The 18,180-nt window shown below is 52.3% G+C and overlaps 1 protein-coding gene and 1 pseudogene across 1 annotated transcript in view; one reads left to right on the top strand and one right to left on the bottom strand.

The window, feature by feature from the left end:
- The window catches only part of ADCY2 (adenylate cyclase 2 (brain)), a 388,416-nt gene that overhangs the window by 324,547 nt on the left and 45,689 nt on the right, over positions 1 to 18,180 (bottom strand). The window lies entirely within an intron of this gene.
- LOC102870265 lies at positions 7,207 to 8,122 on the top strand (annotated as a pseudogene).

Here is an 18,180-nt window from a genome sequence, read left to right as displayed (position 1 = left end):
GAGACTCATCTCTTGAGGAACCCTAGACCAGACACTGAAGACACTGGGGAGACCTGTCTCCTGAGAGTCCTGGGACCAGAGTCACCGGACCGGCCCATCTCTTGAGGGTCGTGGGACCAGGCACTGGAGTCACTGGGCTGTTCCTGGGGGCCGTCTCCTTTTTCGCTGGCCTTGTATTGCTCCAAGCATGAGGTCCTCCCCCAGGGCACGGCCCCTCCTGATTACCTGTCCACAGTGGACTTCTCCAAAGACAGACTACTTTTTTCTTATTTATTAATAAATGTTCTCACAATATTCCCAGTGCAATATTTCTCCTGATCTCCTGACTGCTAGTACCAAGTGATCATGGATCCAAGAAAGATGAAGTCTCTGCGAGTCTGAATCCTTTCTCTGTCAGTCATGATGTCGTCTACTGATCCAGTGGTAAAGGCTGATCCAGAAATTTCTATCCCACACGTATGTGAGTGCATAAAGCAGAAGCGCGCAGGGCACCACGACAGTGGATTAAGCACCCACCGTCTCCGGATGGATTCTGACTCGCAGTGCCTCGTGAAGGACAGCAGAAAGGTGCCCCCGCCCCGAGGGTTCCCGAGGCCCCGCGATAGGAAGCTAACTGCTGTATCAGGCCCCAGAAGAGCAGCTGGTGAATTCAAACTGCAAACGCTGGGTTAGCAGTCAGACTCAGCCCACTGGAGACGCGCTGCTGGTCCTCCAGGGGGTCCTCAGAGGCTGGGAATTGTACAGGAGACTGTCCTTTCTCCCAAGGGGCAGCTTATGCACTTGAAGCACCTATGTCTGCAATGTTACCGAGCCCAAGGTGGGTGATTTTAATTCACAGCCCTCAGGCCTGGTTTTAATCGTTCCTGTCAAACATTCTTCTAAGTGGTCGAGCACTGGTCTGTCCATTTGCTGTACAGAGGTAACTCGTGGTTGCTGTGATGCTGAACCCTGTGACACTGATGTGCCAAATGCAATAATGGTTCCCCATGGTGGACAGTGTTGGGTGGAGCTCCCTGATTAAAACAAGGTTGGAAGCAGGAGTGGCATCTACTTCTGAAATAGCTTGCCTCCAGAAACTCTATGAACGTGGAGAAACAATGAAAGTTATACAAGTGTTCAGGTCTTTCGTTCATAAGGTCGCTATGAGTCGTCTACAACTCTATGGCTTTTTTTTTTTTTACAACCACCACCTTTGTGTTGGCAGGGCAGGTCCTTACCCCTAAGTGGGCAGAGCTCTCTGAACTATGAGAGGCCCTAAAAATCGGTATCAGATGGAATGTGGAGTGACCAGGCCCATTTTCCAGGTTTACCTGCCTTTTGGTTGAGCTCCAGTATTTCTAGAATAAATGTAGATTACCTTCAGCAAACCAAGGTAGAAAAGAATGAGCGTGAGTGGTGAGAATCGCAGCGAAACGTGTCCTGAATCCCTTCACTCTTCGGGGCTGCTCGGCTTTGCAGGAGGGGAGAGGGCAGAGGGTCTGGCCAACATGCCGGCTTCCCCGGGGACACAGTGTGAGCCGGTCAAGGATGCCTGGGGGACCCACTGTGGGAAATCTTCACCAGGCTGCTCAAAACCAACCGCCACCCCCAGACCAATGTGCCACCACCTGGGAGGAGCGAGCTGTCACCAGCCAGCTCACACCGGGTTTCGGGGCGTCCATGCGAAATGTGAAGTGTCTGTGCCTCTGTCCAAGGCAGCACCCCAGCTCCTGGGACAGTCCCTTCCCAGCGTGTAGACCCCACAGATATATAGGTGGGCCTAAACTCAGCAACAAGACCCAGACGCAGCACACTGGCCTCCCCTGAAACGTGCTGTGGCCCAGACGCAGCACACTGGCCTCCCCCGAAACGTGCTGTGACTTTATTTTGTCCAAGTAGCTTCACTCCCTCGTGGCATCGTATGATTTTTCAAAGGAAGCACATTTCTAACATAAAAAAAGACAAAGTGACTCGACTGTAGAAAATGAAGGAAAAATCAATCACACTTGCAAAAGCCGCAGAAGTGAATGCATTTGATGATTCGCATCCCCGATGAAATGGTACGAAATCTCCCTGCCCGGGGCATCTCCGCCTCAGTCTGGTCCTTTTTGTCCCTGTCATTAGCCAAGGCCCAGCCCTCACATTTTTAAGATAGAGGGGGATTCAAAATATTCACGTTTTGAAAATACAGGGGTTCCTCACTCTGAGCCTGGGTGTCCCCCATCTCCCGACTTTCCCCCATCCTCTCTGTCCTAACATCACCTCCGTTCAGGGAGCCCGGACACTACCACCCCCCACACATGTTCTCCAAAACGAGCCAAGTCCAGGCTTGTGCCTGCTTCTGTCTGCTGCTGAGAACACAAGGGTACAGAGCACGAACTTCATTCTCTTCTTAAAGGCAACTGCAGTCCCCACCATAACCAACAGCTCAGAGATCGCCCCTCAAAAGCCCCATGTCTCCAGGGAGAAACATCTGGCCTGCCAGGTCTCAGAGGCTAAAGGGCCAGCAATTGCCCTTCAGCCCAGAGCTGGGCCATGCAGTGTCCATTACCTCACAAAGCTTGTCTGAGGGTCACAGAGGGTGAGGTTTCTCTGCCCAGTGATGCCCTTTGGTCCAGAGCTGGGCCATACAGTGACCAGTACCTCACAAAGCTTGTCTGAGGGTTACAGAGGGTGAGGTTTCTCTGGCCAGTGATGTCCTTTAGTTCAGAGCTGAGCCAGAAAGTGACCAGTACTCCCACACGATGGCAAAGGGTCAGTGTGTACCTGAGAACAAAGCCAACAGGCAGGAAGGGACAGGACAAAAAGGCAAATGGAACAGGAACGAACCCACAGAGAACTGGGGAGGACACACTGAGAGACGGTGTCACCCTGACGGATGGAAGGTGAACCCACAGAGCACTGGGGAAGATGCGTGAAGGATGGTGTCACCCTGAGGGACAGAAGGGAGAACCCACAGAGAACTGGGGAGGACACACTGAGGGACAGTGTCACCCTGAGGGACAGAATGGGGAGAACCCACAGAGAACTGGGAAGGATCAGGAGGGACACTGTGACCCTGAAGGATGGCAGCTGAACACGTGCAAAACTAGCATCTTACAGTTTGCACACTTTACCCGGGAAGTTAACTTGCTTTGTAAACTGTCACTAAAAACTTAACAAAAGGAAGAAAGAAAGAAAAGGACAAACTAAGAGGGAAGGAAGAAGGGGGTAGAGAAGGAGGAGGGAAAGGAGAAAGGGAGGCGGAGGGGGAGGGGAGGGAGAGGAAGAGAGGGGAGGGCGAGGGGGAACAGCTGGAGTTCTCCAGTCCAGGCCCCCAGGCCCCGCTCCGAGCTGTCCTCAGACCCACCTCTGCACTCTCCCTCCCTCCCAGATCCCAGCCCCCGTCCAGCCAGGGTTCCTCTTCCCTAACCACATCTGGTCCCCTCCCCGCTGTCCCCTCTCCCAAGGGGGAGACCCACAATACAGCCATCCCTAGAGGGGCCTCTGCTGTCAACCAGCAGGTGTTGTTGTTGTTGTGTACACGAGTCAGAACTAACCCACAGCAGATCCTCCAGAGGGTTCAGAGGTAGCTCAGTCACCATGGAGGAGATTGCCCATCCTTCTCCCGCAGAGCAGCTGGGGGATTTGAACCCATGACGTTGGGATTGCAGCACAGTTTCTCACCACTAGGCCACCAGAGCTCAACCCAGCACACAGGGTATGGCATATGGGGTCCCACTCAAGGGGCAGTTCTGCCCACCCCCCTGACGGTCACCCCACACCCGAGAGAGGCAAAAGGCGGCAAAGACCACCTTTAACTGCAGCTGCTACCATCCCCCCGACGCGGTGACCGCCAATCATCACCTCAGTTCCCCTCACACAATCCAGAGTTTTGATTAACGAAATGCCAGCGAGCGCGACCCTCCCACGGCGACGCTGGTTTGATGATCCGCGCTCCACCAGGAGGGAAAATGTCAGATGGCTTGTGTACGAGCTCAGCTGAACAGAAATGAAAATAGCAAGATTGGGAATGCCGTCTCATCAGGAAATTAAAACTTGGCGGCCGACCTGGGATTATCAATCAGGAGCTAAAAACACAATTTGGGGACTGGCTTGTTTGTTGCTTTCCGCTGCCAGTATTTTAAAAACATTTCCATTCATTAGCGGATGAGATTTACGACTGCCTTCCTTGCGTTAGTCAACTGCTACTTGAAAATAACAAGGTTAGGCTTCATGTGACCAAGCGTGTGGGTCTTGGGCTAGCGTTAATTAAAACACATCAGGCCTCATGGACACCTGGAGGCCTATGTCGCTGGCCCCCACGCTGCCTTCCCCACTCAGGGAAGACTCAGGCCAGAGGGAGCCCACACAGGCCTGCCGAGGCCACGGGGCACCGCGCCAAATGCACCCCTGCCGCGTGGGCACATGATGCGCACAAGCTGGCCAGCCGGGCAGAGGAGCACCCTCAAACGTGTCCTCGTGACCGATGTTGCTGTTCTGTGCCATCGAGGATGACCCACAGCGACCCCATGGACATCAGCCCGGGGCCCTGGGCCATCCCCACGCTCCCTGACACGCTCATCGAGCCCACGACTACACCATAGAGAACACAACACAGGTGTGGGCAGAGCACGCACGGCGAGGCCACTGCTGGTGGGTGTCCTGAAGCATCACAGCCCCACATCAACGGAAAGAAACAGTGCTCCCCCGGCCCGGTGCCAACCTCACCACCTCGCTCCCTTCAGCCCACTCTCCTGTCACCATTCCAGCCACCTCCTTGAGGACCTTCCTCCTTCGCGGACCCCTGATCGGTCCCAACAACAACAACACTTTTCCCAGAATGATGCCCTTCTCCCAAGCCTCCCTCCTCACCTAGCCAAGCGTCGCTATCGCGGCCACTACGGAGCACTCGGGTGGACTTCTTCCAACACACATCTGTTTGCGCTTTCGGCTGTCCACTGGCAGTGGTGGTGTGGACCGCGGAGTCGGAAGCCAGGCACGGCTGAGCCTCCAGCAGGCTTCCAGAGGCTTCCAGAGGCAGCGGATCGAGCAGGAGGAGGCTGCCTATCCTCGTCCCTCAGACAGCAGGTGGATTCGAACCTCGTGCCTCTGCGATGGGAGCACGGCTCCTTAGCACTAGGCTACCAGGGTAGACTCAATATTCTTTGATGCCACCACAATTCATGGGAATAAATCCTTCTCTCCTCCTTATTCACTGTCCCACTTCTCCACGCGTGTGAAGCAACAGAAAATACCAGGACGTGGGCCAAGCACCCTCAGTGTTTAAAACGACACATTTAAGAGGCCATTGACAGCAGATTTCTCCAGTCAACCCGCCTTCTGGTTTCGTGACTGTGCTTTCCCGGGGGTTGAACACGGATCCAGGTTACACGAAATCCTTGACAGCTGGCATCTCCTTCCATCGATCACGATGTTGTGTATTGTCACGTGTGTGACAAAGCCATTGTCACTGTTAGGTGCCTATTATCATCTATAAGAACAAGCTCAGAACATGACAGTAATGTTCTGGAGAGGAATACGTGTGTCTGCATGCGTGGCCTGTGTCTCCAACAAGAAGAAACCACCGATGCAGGAAAGACATTTAGAGCTTCACAAATCCAGGCAGAATCAAAGGCTGAAAACTGGCCCTGCAGTCGGCAATTTGTCCTCTTGACATCTACGTCTTGAAGATGCTTCAATTAAATTCATTAACTTAGTAGCTGACAGCATGGCCTAGGACGTGGCATCTCCTGAGAAAAACCAAAACTCAGAACTCTAATTTTGAAAATGCTGAATATTTGTATTGATGGCATCCTTAGGTTAAGAAGAAAGCAGGAGTTTCATTCTTTGCACTTTGTATAAAGGATTGCTAATTGTACTAACTTAGACTTTTGCAAGGCACAGGCTGCTGTGTATATGTCTTGAATTTTTAAGAAAGGGGGAAAGCCCTCCCAAAGGCGCGTGGGTAGACCCGAGACCTTGCTCATGTTTGACATCGGCAATGTCATGTGTGGCTGGTGATACACGTTGCTGATGACACAGGTTGAACATGAGCCACATTGAGAGTTTTTATGGAGCCCCTGCATTGTACGAACAGTCAGTGTGTGAGAGCACTAACCCAAAGGTCGGCAGGTCAAGTCTAGCCAGCAGCACCTCCAAAGAAAGGTGGGACACGTCACTTCCAAAAACCGGCAGTGGGGACGCAGTGGGGCCCAGCTCTGCTCTGACAGAGTCCCTGAGGACCTCCAACTCCCTGCCCCATGCACAGTGTCCGGTCAACACAAGGACAAGGGTGTATGTTGTTTAGTGGACATCCTCGAGCCACCCACTGGGGATGCTGTGGGGCCCAGCTCTGCTCTGAGAGTGTCCCTGAGGACCTCCAAGTCCCTGCCCCTGCACAGTGTCCGGTCAGCACAAGGAGTACAGGAGCAGTGGACACCCTTGAGTTACTGAAACACTCCCCGGGGCTCATTCTTACTTTGCTTCAAAGAAGGAACGCTGCTCACCGCTGCCTGACTGTGTGGACGAGATTCTGGAACTCCTGCTGCAGCTGCTGGGGACAGGCCAGCTGTCCCGCGGTGGACGTCAGGAAGCAGCCCCGACCCCAGGCTCTGTGCCGTCCCCACAATCTCACTACGACATCCTACCCTGTGCCAGTCCCACAATGTCCGCCATGCCCAGACTTGCTGTTGGCCTCTGTGTCAGTGCAGCTCACTGCCAGTCTTCCTCTCATGCTCTGACCCTCCACCCTTCTCCTCACGCCCCTTCACCAGAAGGATGAGTATTTCTAAGTTCTCAGGGACATGTCTGTCCCTGACATGGGTCCCTCACACCCAGCACCTCTGCCCTACACAACGCAGTGGACTGAAGGTGAATCAGGTTTCCCTAAGGAAACTTTGAGTCAGTAAACTTCAAGGGCATCTCTCTTATAAAATCTGTTAAGACCAAGGAGTCCTGGCAAAATCACTGCAGATGGAAAGTGGCTCTGTTTATTATTCAGACTTGATAGGAAAAAGAACACAAGACTGCACTCCTCCCAGGAACACCTGCGCATCACAGACCCGTCCATGGTGGTGGGCAGGCGCCGAGTACGCCTCGCAGGGACCCTGCCTGTCCTGTGCCCGCCTCACAGCCCGACACAGCAGTCCCCACGTCCGTCCACCTGCGGGAGGGTCTGTCTCGTCTGTGGACCCTCCACCTCCCCAAGCACAGTGTCCTCCCCAAGGAACAGCCTCTCCCGTCCGCATGTCCCAAGCACGCGAGGCCACGCTTCATCAGCTCGGCCCCCAGGAGCGCTCGGCCACTGCTCCAAGGCCCGTCTGTGTCCCCCCGTGGCCGTGCACGCCACAGCCAGCCTTCTCAGGTGCCAGCGAGGCCACGGGGGCTCACAGGGACGTCACCACGACAGAGCAAAGAGCCGCCCACCCTTCACCAACCTCCACCCTGCCCTGCCAGAGCTGCCCTCCTCTTCTGCCCATCCAACAACGCCCTTTCCCCTCTATCCATCCTGCACTGCCCTCCCCCACCCATCCCTCACCGCCCTCCCCCTCTACCATCCCTCACCGCCCTCCCCCTCTACCATCCCTCACCGCCCTCCCCCTCTACCATCCCTCACCGCCCTCCCCCTCTACCATCCCTCACCGCCCTCCCCCTCTACCATCCCTCACCACCCTCCCCCTCTACCATCCCTCACCGCCCTCCCCCTCTGCCCAGCCCTCACCAGCCTCCCCCTCTACCATCCCTCACCGCCCTCCCCCTCTACCATCCCTCACCGCCCTCCCCCTCTACCATCCCTCACCGCCCTCCCCCTCTGCCCAGCCCTCACCAGCCTCCCCCTCTACCATCCCTCACCGCCCTCCCCCTCTGCCCAGCCCTCACCAGCCTCCCCCTCTACCATCCCTCACCGCCCTCCCCCTCTGCCCAGCCCTCACCAGCCTCCCCCTCTACCATCCCTCACCGCCCTCCCCCTCTGCCCAGCCCTCACCAGCCTCCCCCTCTACCATCCCTCACCGCCCTCCCCCTCTACCCATCCCTCACCACCCTCCCCCTCTGCGGGCCGAACCCACCACTGCACTGGTGTCACTCGCTCACCGAGATCTTCCTCTCTTTCCCTGACTCTCCACCTGACCAAGCACCATCTCTAGGGACTCACCCCTCCTGAAGTCATGCCCAAGGCAGATACAGCAAACACAGACCTGTTTAATCACAGGGTAATTTTTTAACACATAAAAGATATGCATTATTTTAGAAACCACAGCTGCATATACTGGTGTTTCCCTGTCATGTTGACATTTCCATCTGCACCAGGGTGCATGTCTTCCTTTGAGTCAGACTACAAGATCTCAGACGTTATTCATGTTTGTGGCATCACCCACCTTCGGCGGCGTGGACACACTCTCACCCCAAAGCCTTCCTCCGATGAGTATAATATGTCGCCTGCCTTCTAAAAGGCGCTGGCCTAAGGGCTGTCACTCCTGACCTGTTTTTAGGCACACAGAAACGTTTCTGTCCAGTCTCCCTCCGTCTGTCCAGTCATTACAACATCCCTGTGCCAGGGACGCTTGAAGGAACACTGAGCCCCAGCGGAATTAAGTCACCGGGCCCCGTTCACCATCACCAATGGGTCACTCTAAAAACAGACCTATAGTTTTTGTTTTTATTTCCCAGGAAACATTTCTGTGTGCTGTCTTCTCTTCAAACTAATAATTAACACTCCAAAGGAAGGCATGTTTTTGATGCTGGAATGTTAGGTATGGAATAATTTCCAGGCAAATGTTATGCCCATGTAACAGGATTCCTCTCCTCTGAGAAATTCTGAAACCTAAAACAAGTTTTTTTTTCTTTCATGCCTTCTTCTGTTCAAGATGAAAGAGCCAAAAGGATTTTATTAATTCTGTCTTTTATAGCTACTGAAAATTTTTTCTAGTCACTACCTATCATCAAGATTTGTGATTATATTCTTTTTTAAATAAAGTAGAAAATTGCATCATTTATTTCTTAAGCAGTAATAGCAATGTCATTACATTTCTGTAGAAATGTCCCTCAAGTATCTATGGTTTGTTTAAAGACATCTAGTTTAGAGGCCATGGTCTTCACAACTGCTTGCTATGTATCAGAGAGCTGGACAATGACCAAAGATGACAGAAGGAGAATTGATGCCTTTGAGCTGTGGTGCTGGAGAACAGAGTGGACCATACCAAGGGCCTCACATAAAACAGGTCTGTTTACCCTGGAGAGGGTAAAACCAAGCTGCTCCTTGGAGGCACGGATTCTGAAACCCCATGTCACATACTCTGGGCATGTTGCCAGGAGGGGCCAGTCCTTAGAGAAGGTCATCGTGCTTGGAAGGGTCATCATGCTCAGCGCAGGTGAGAAAACCCACGGATGACACGGATGCCTCTGTGACTGCAGTGATGGGGGCAGGTGTCCTGGAGGCAGTGGGACTGCTGTCCACAGGGCTGCTATGAGTGAGAGCCGACTTAGTGGCTCATGACAACAGCAATGTACGGGCAGCTCTGGTAGCCCTGTGAGCAAGGAGTAGGGATGCCATCCCAAAGGCCAGCAGTTCGAATCCACCAGTTGCTCTGAGGGGTGAAGATGGACAGTCCCCTTCCCGGCAATTCACGGCCTCTGAACACCGTCAGGAAGGCTGACTGTGCTGGCTCCTACTCCACGGCAACGGAGGAGGCAGAAAATGCACTCCAGTCGTGAGGAATTGCACTGCCACCCAAAGACGGCTGGTTCAAACCCACCGGGTGCTCTATGGGATAAAGGTGAGCAATCTCCAACTGGGGGCCAAGAGCTGGTCTGGCCTGATGGCGTACAACAACAACATTACAGGGGGCTCTGGGGCACAGTCCGTGGGAGAGGCTACGTTAGGCCATCAGCAGCTCCACAGGCGAGAGGTGGGCAATCTCCTCCCCTGCGACTCAGTCTCTGAAAACCCACAGGCAGGTGAGTCACTCTCACAGCAAGTTGCTAAGCGGGAGCCCTGTATCCCTTTTCACTGTTTCTCTGCATTACCAAGCAGGACGTCCCTCACCAGACAGGCCAGCTGACGAGATGCCCAAAGACAGGAGACAAGGTGCCTCTAAGGAGCGCCGTGGCTGCACTTTTTCCAAGACAAACTCGCTTGTTCTTTTGGCAATTCATGACATATCCAATATGCAAAAGCACCACCTCTTCTCCCATCATCCTTTTTCCTTGTTCAGCTTCTGCATGTATATGAGGTAATTAAATGCACCTTAGTCCTAAATGTGACTCCTCACCCTTTAGCACATCAAAGTACCCGTGATAGCAGGTATTTCCAGTGCAATGTGCATCCCTGTGAGAAAATAAACCTCTGTTCTTGAAAGACCCCCACGGTTGGTATTTCTGGGGCAGGCGCACAAGGTGAATTCGACACCAATCAAGTGTTCTCTCTGCAGGCAGCCATTACCTGTGGTTTGTGTCCTCTCCGTGTCAAGGAATCCTATTTATTCCTCAGTGTGCTTTATTATCTTTTCCTCTCTGTAACAGCACATTCTCTTACAAAGCGGCACGCGGGAATACCTTCCCCACAGAACTCCTCCAGCTGACAGGAGAGAACAGAAATCTAGCATTGTGCAGACGGTGGATGGAAGGCAGAGGTGAGGGCATATGAAAAAGCAGGAGAAACGTACACCTCAAATTATAAATATCTGAAAACTGTGGTCCCGCCGGGTGTGGAAATGAAACACACCACATAACGCTGGCGATTTTCCAAAGTGGGAAGTCAATTACCCGGCTTCTCCCGGTTCCCTCGGTCAGTTATCCAGCATCTCCAGGGGAAGAAAGCCTTCCCGCTGACTACGGCGAGGATTTCTGCTCTCCGGGTCCAGTGGCACATCCTGGGAGCTGGTGTTCGCTGGGTCTTGCTCTGTTCTGCACGTTCTGGGCTGTGATGTCAGGCTGATAGAGGCTGCATGTGGATCCAGGTCCAGTCTGGGAACTGGCGTTTGCTGGGTCTTGCTCTGTTCTGCACGTTCCAGGCTGTGATGTGAGGCCGACAGAGGCTGCATTTGGATCCAGGTCCAGTCTGGGAGCTGGTGTTTGCTGGGCCTTGCTCTGTTCTGCACGTTCTGGGCTGCAATGTCAGGCTGACAGGTTGCATGTAGATATGGGTCCAGAAGCACATCCTGGGAGCTGGTGTTTGCTGGATCTTGCTCTGTTCTGCACATTCCAGGTGTAATTTGGGCTGATAGAGGCTGCACAGGGATCTGGGTCCAGGAGTACATCCTGGGAGCTGGCAATTGCTGGTCTTGGTCTGTTCTGCACGTTCCAGGCTGTGATGTGAGGCTGACAGAGGCTGCACGCAGATCCAGGTCCAGGGGCACATCCTGGGAGCTAGTGTTCTCCGGGCCTTGCTTTGCTCTGCACGTTTCGGGCTATAACGTCAGGCTGACAGGCTGCACGTGGATCCAGGTCCAGTCTGGGAGCCGGTGTTAGCTGGGCCTTGCTCTGTTCTGCACGTTTCGGGCTGTAACGTCAGGCTGACAGGCCGCACGTGGAAAGCTCAGGCAGCGGTTCTTGGGGCCCAGATTCAGGACATGGGAAACGCTAAGCGGGAGCCCCTGTATCCCCTTTAGCTACTCCTCTGTTACCAAGCAGGACGTTCTTTACCAGAGATGGGCCCCTAACAAGATGCCCTAAAGACGGGAGACAAGGCGTCTCCACCCTTGCTTCTAAGGAGCTCCCTGGATGCACTTTCTCCACATCAGACTTGCAGAGAAACGTAGCTTGGTCTTTTGGCCTCTTTTTCATGTGAACATTTTAAACAGAGACACAGCTGAATGTACTGAACAGGCGGAGACAGAGGAAATGTGGCAGGGCAGTGCACTGCGTGTTGGCTGCTAACTGAAAGGTCGGCTGTTCGAATCCACAAGCTGCTCCTCAGGACAAGCTCAGCAGCCACCTTCAATAAATTTACAGCCGTGGAACCTCGTGGAGGGTCACCCCGGGTCAGAGCTGACCCAACAGCAGTGGACGGACAGACAGCCAGACAGCTTCTATTAATCTAAACTCAAGACAGCCTCACGCACGACACTGCTCCTTGGCTACTCCTAACGCGGGCATGTCCTCATCTGTCGACCTCCCGGAGGGGCCCCGCCTGTTCACCGGCCCTCCCCACAGCACACACGGGGTCCCCCTCCCGGGACTGGTCCCCATGAAGACCTGCCCCAAGCAGGCGAGCCTGACACCATTCTGCTGTGATTTCTTGGATTTCCTGCTGTAAGTTGCCAGGCGTCTCTTCCTACTCTGGGTCCGGAAGCTCTGCCGAGGCCGTCGGCGCTGTGACAGCTGAAATACACCAGCACAACTCCTGGCACCGCAGCAACGTGCAGATCAGCCCAGTCCACAGACTGCCGGGCGGCCTGCGGTGGTGCAAGGTGCAGGGTGAGACTCACGGAGTCAGTCTGTGGCTGCAGAACTCGAGAAGAGGACAAAGCATAATGAACAAATCTGCTAAAGTCCGCACGGCATGGCTGTTACAGGCCTTGAAGGTCACATCTGGCAGCCGCACCGGTGCAGCTGGGGATGCTGGGCTGAATGGTCTCCAGCCGTAACGAGGGACCCAGGACAGCTGCAGGCCTGGGTCAAGCGTGGACACCCCTCACCGCTCCCTTGAGTCCTTAACCCGCATCATGTCTCTGAAGCAGGCCAGACAGAACCCTTAAATGCCCCTTAAGGAATCTCAGGGCATGAGAGCCATGCATGTGGACGGAGGAGAGAGGAAAGACAGCCTGCTTGGGCCTCGGGCCTCCCAGGTCCCCCAGAAAAACGCCAAGCAGGACCTGGTGCCCAGAGCCTCCAGGGGCTTGTGGCCTCCAGGGCAGAGACTCCTCGAGATCTGCTGGTACTCCGGCCTGTCCAGAGAGGCCTCCGTGGGCCTCCCCCAGCCCTGTTCCTGCCGCGGTGCCCCCATCTCCTGAAATGCTTCTTCAGTCCAGTGCTATGGGCTGCATGGGACCCCACAGTAGGTGAAGGGGGGCAAAGGTACCTCACTCAGGACATTCACGTATTTTCTATGCTGAAGAGGTCAGTTAATGAGGTCAGACGGGAAGAGGTCCTGACTGAGGAAGTCTCTGCTGGGGTTAAAAATGAGAAGACAGATGGAGAATCACCCCTGGGGACTCAGCACGGGGTCTCCCCAAGGCCTGGAAGAGACCTCCAGGATGCAGAATCAGGAAGGGACAAGGAAGGGACTGAGAGTAGGAGCCAAGAATGTGGCCTGAGTGGGGATCCCCGGTCCCCTGAACTGGGCTCCCCGCCATGTCCTCTCGGTCCCCTGCTCTAAGGCTCCAGGAACACTTACAACTCCAGAGAGAGGCTGCCTGTGTGGGTGACCACTTACCCACCCTGGCACTGCCCTGACCACCTGTCTTCCTGCTTCTGGAGCGGCCAGGCCGGGCAGCAGCGTGGAATGGCAGCAGCTCCTGGCCTCGGTCATGCAATGCCTCCCACTGAGACTGGCCCCCTGGGGCTGACCCCTGGCTCTGCTGCCCACCGCAGCCCCTCAGCAGGCTGGGGGACCCCATTCCCTCCCGACATCACAGGTCCTCCACCCTGTCTTTCCATGGCTCTTCAGGGCTGACTCTGCTGCCCACCGCAGCCCCTCAGCAGGCTGGGGGACCCCATTCCCTCCCGACATCACAGGTCCTCCACCCTGTCCTTTCCATGGTCAGACCTCCAGAGTCAGCTTCCTCCTGAATACAGAGATGACAGAACATCAGAGGGGCTGGAGGGGCTGGCGTCAGGCCTCTCAAAGAAACAGAGGGCCCGCTGTCCCCTAGAAGTGTGGACATGACTAGAGATTTGGAGTCAGGCCTCTAGTCCCCTCCTCAGAGGGCAGGATGTCCAGGTCAGCACAGGTAATGGAATGGACAGTTAGGGCCGAATCACCAGGACAGGACCTGGGCACAAGTGACCAGAGCAGTGACAGAGGGTGACCAGAGCTGCATGTCCATGAGGATTTGGGTAGGTCCAAGGTTCCAACCCAGCAGACAGACTAGAGGAGGGGACTGGAGTCATTTAGCTTCTGAAAGGTCAGAGCTTTAAAAGTCCTACAGATGAAAACGGGATGGGGGAAGTCCCTGGGGAACAGAGGTTCATGGGTGGAAGTGGGGAAGGTGGGAGATTGACCTGAAGTGCTTGCTGCAGAAGGTCAAGGACTACAGCCTTCAATACGGATTGAAGCTCAACATCAAGAAGACAAAGATTCTCACCACTGGGCCAAGTGGCAGCACCACGGTAGACGGAGAAGAGACTGAGGTTGTTATCAATTACGGCCTGCTCGGCTCCTCAATCAACATTCTTGGCACCAGCAGTCAGGAAATCAAAAGACGAATTACAGGGTTGGGAAATGCACAATGGAAACTTGAAAACTCACGTGATAATGGGCATGAAGCAAAGGTAACTAATTACCTAAAATGTCATCTATTTGAATGACTGCCTACAACACAAGGCCCATGTAATAAAACAGATGACTGAGAATGATTGTATTAAAGCCATTTTTAAAAAGACTGTGGAGTGACTGGCTGTACTTTGCACAGGACTCAATTTCGGATTTGAGGGTATCTGGTAAACCTAATAACATAATGATCACACTCATGTAGAAATCTCCAAAGATGAAGAGGCTATTACAAACATCAGGAAAGCTGCCTTAAGAAGATTAAATATATTGACAACTCGTAAGGCAATAAGAAGAGACTTAAAGCCTTAAAATCCGAAGACTTAACCAGTAAGGCATATCTTTCAGACTTAAAGGAACTTTTCTGTCATAATAAAGGTCTTTATTTGGGTTTTACTGACGCTCTGAAGGCATCCAACTCCGTGTACCGTAATAAATTATGGATCATATTAAGAAGAATTATCCAGAACACTTAACTGAGCTCGTGTCAAACTTTACAGCGACCAAGTCTTCTGAACAGAAAAGAGGATATCACATGTTTTAAAAAGAAACAAACAAAAAAAGTGGACATCAGGGTTATATCCTTCCATAGAGGCCAGCTAATCTGTATACGGAGCAAATTATTTAAATTATTTAAGAAGCTAGAATCCAAGTGTCCAGGTTTTTCATTCGCTGGGTCGCTATGAGTCATCTATGACTCGATGGCACTTAAGAACAATAACAACAAAACAGAGAGAGCTCTGTTGGCCTCGGGGATAGGAAGTTATGCTACAAAGCCAAAGGTGGGTGATTTTAATCTGTGTTCCTCAGGCCTGGTTTTAACTGTTTTTGTCAAACATTCTTCTAAGTGGTATAGCCCTGGTCTGTGCATTGCTGTACAGAGGTAACTCGTGGTTGCTGTGATGCTAAACACTGTGACACTGACATGTCAAATGTGATAAAGGTTACCCAACGTGGACAGAGTGTGGTGGAGCTCCCCGATTAAAACAAGCTTGGAAGCAGGAGCGGCATCCACTTCCGTAATAGCTTGCCTCCAGAAAATCTATGAACTTGGAGAAATGATCAAAGTTATGCAAGCGTTTAGGTCTTTCGTTCATAGGGTCGCTATGAGTAGTCTACAACTCAATAGCAATTAACAACAACAGAAAGTGGCATCATCAGAGGAAGACTCACCAACAACCTACATTATGCAGATGACATGACCATGCTGGCGGAAAGTGAGGAGGACTTGAAGCACTTAGTTGCCACAGATGATCAAAGACGAGAGCTTTCATTATAGATTGCCTCTCACCACCAAAGCACCTGAACCAATGAGCAACGTCAAGCTGGACGGGAAAAAGACTGACGTTGCCAAGGATTTCATTTTACTCGAACCACAACCAACACCCACAGCAGCAGCAGTTAAGAATTCAGGTGACATATTTCATGAGGTGAATATGCTGCCAAAGTCTTCTTTCATGTGCTGAAAAGCAAAGACGTCACTTTGAAGATAAAGAACACCGTCCAAACTACCCTCATCATTTCCTCAGCTCACATGTACATGAAAGCCAGTGAGAAGGGAAGAGCAAACAACCGGTGTATTTAATCCGCGACACATTCCTTTACCTGTATTCAAAAGAATATTAAATATACTATGGACTACTGTTGTGAGGCTCAATGTCAAGAAGACAAAGATTCTCACCACTGGACTAATTGGTAGCATCAGGATGGATGGCGAAGAGATTGAGACTGTTCACAGCTTTAGTTTGCTCGGCTCCGCAATCAACACTCTTGGCACCAGCAGTTAGGAAATCAAAAGACGTATCACAATGGGAAAGTCTGCTGTTAGGGACCTCTCTAAAGTACTCAAGAGCAATGGTGACTCTCTGGAGACTAAGGTGTGCCTGATACAAGCCATGGTATTTGCAATCACTTGTTATGCATCAGAGAGTTGGGCAATGACTAGGGAGGACAGAAGGAGAGTTGATGCCTTTGAGCTGCGGTGGGTGCTGGAGAAGAGTATTGAACGTACCATGGACTGCCAAGAAAACAAACAGATTCATCCTGGAGAGGATTAAACCAAGCAACTCCTTGGAGGCAAGGATTCTGGGGCTTCGTCTGACATACTTTGGGCATGTTGCAAGGAGGGACCGGTCCTTGGAGAGGGACATCATGCTTGGGAGGGTGAAGGGACGGCGCAGGAGGGGAAGGCCCTCTATGAGGTGGATTGATTCAGTGACTGGGGTAATCGGGATGGGTGTGTGTCAGAGGCAGTGCGATTGGCACAGGACAGAGCAGAGTTTAGGGCTGTTGTACATAGGGTCGCTATGAGTCACAAATAACTCGACGGCACATAACAACAATAACAACATGGACTACTGTTAACCCAAAGGAATGCAAGTGGGAGGAAGAGAGGCAATCTCCTCCTGGGACATTTACAGCCTATGAAGACCCACTGGAGGGTCAGCTAGGAGCCAGTTCCGATTCAAAAGCACATAACACCACCACTAGAGAAGGTATAAATCTGTTCTGGAAAAAGTGTAACCAGAGGGCTCACTAGCAATACAGCTCGCAAAGGGAAGAAAGCAGGAAGTTAAGGAGCTGAACAGAAGATTTCAAAAGGCAGAACAGACTACCCAGGAGGCTGGGCTTTATGAGGAGGAATGTGGAATCAGGACTGGGGGAAGACTCCTCAACAACCAGCGCTCTGCAAATGACAAAATCTTGCTTGCTGAAACTGAAGACCAGAAGTGCTTGCTGCAGAAGATCAAGGACTGTAGCCTTCAATATAGACTGAAGCTCAACAGCAAAAAAACAAAGATTCTCACCACTGGGCCAACTGGCAGCATCATGATAGATGGAGAAGAGAGTAAGGTTGTTAAATATTTTAACTGGCTTGGCTCCACAATCAACACTCTTGGCACCAGCAGTCATGAAATCAAGACAAATTGCACTGGGAAAATCTTCTGTCAGGGTCCTCTCCAGAGTGCTGAGAAGCAGTGCTGTCAGTCTAGAGACCAAGGTGCCCCTGATCCAGGCTACAGTCTTCACAATTACTTGGCCAGAGAGCTGGACAGTAACTAAAGATGACAAATGAAGCAATGCCTTTGAGTTGTGGTGCTGGAGAACAGTAATGAATATACCACAGACTGCCAAGAACAAAGAGGTCCGTCCTGGAGAGGGTGAGACCAGGCTGTTCCTTGGAGGTAAAGATTGTGAAGCCTCATCTTAAATACTTCTAGCATGTTTCCAGGAGGGACCATACCTTGAAGAAGACACCATGCTCCGAGAATGGCACATCAGTGCCCGAGAAGACGACGCTGGGTGAGCTGGATTCACACAGTGACTGTGGCAATGTGGGCAGGTGTGTCAAGAGACAGTGAGACTGGCTCAAGAAAGGGCCAAATTCAGAGCTCCAGTTCACAGAGTCACTATCGTTCACAGGTGACTTGGCTGCACCTAACAACAAGAAGTTTCTTCTTTCAGGTTTTTATTTCTTCTCTGTAGGTAAGAAGCTGCACTGCAATGCCTAAGGCACATGGTTTGAATCCACCAGCTTACTTCCTGAGAAGATGGGCTGTCTCCACCTGTGTGATTTACTGCCTCTGAAAACCCGCTGGAGGGTCAGCTGTGAGTCAATTCTGCCGTGAAGGCACACAACAACAACAACATATTCAGAGACATTCGTAATTTGTTCAAGTTTTAAAAATTTCTCTGTTTACACTTCCATGATACATCTTCAAGGATATGAACATGCACAGCTAAGCACAATTGATAACAGTGCATCTAAATTCCAAAATCAATTTCCATAA

The sequence above is a fragment of the Elephantulus edwardii genome, unplaced genomic scaffold (assembly GCF_000299155.1).
Source record: "Elephantulus edwardii isolate Elephantulus edwardi_28Jun2011 unplaced genomic scaffold, EleEdw1.0 scaffold00375, whole genome shotgun sequence".
NCBI lineage: Eukaryota > Metazoa > Chordata > Mammalia > Macroscelidea > Macroscelididae > Elephantulus > Elephantulus edwardii.
This window is presented reverse-complemented; position numbering and strand designations above follow the sequence as displayed.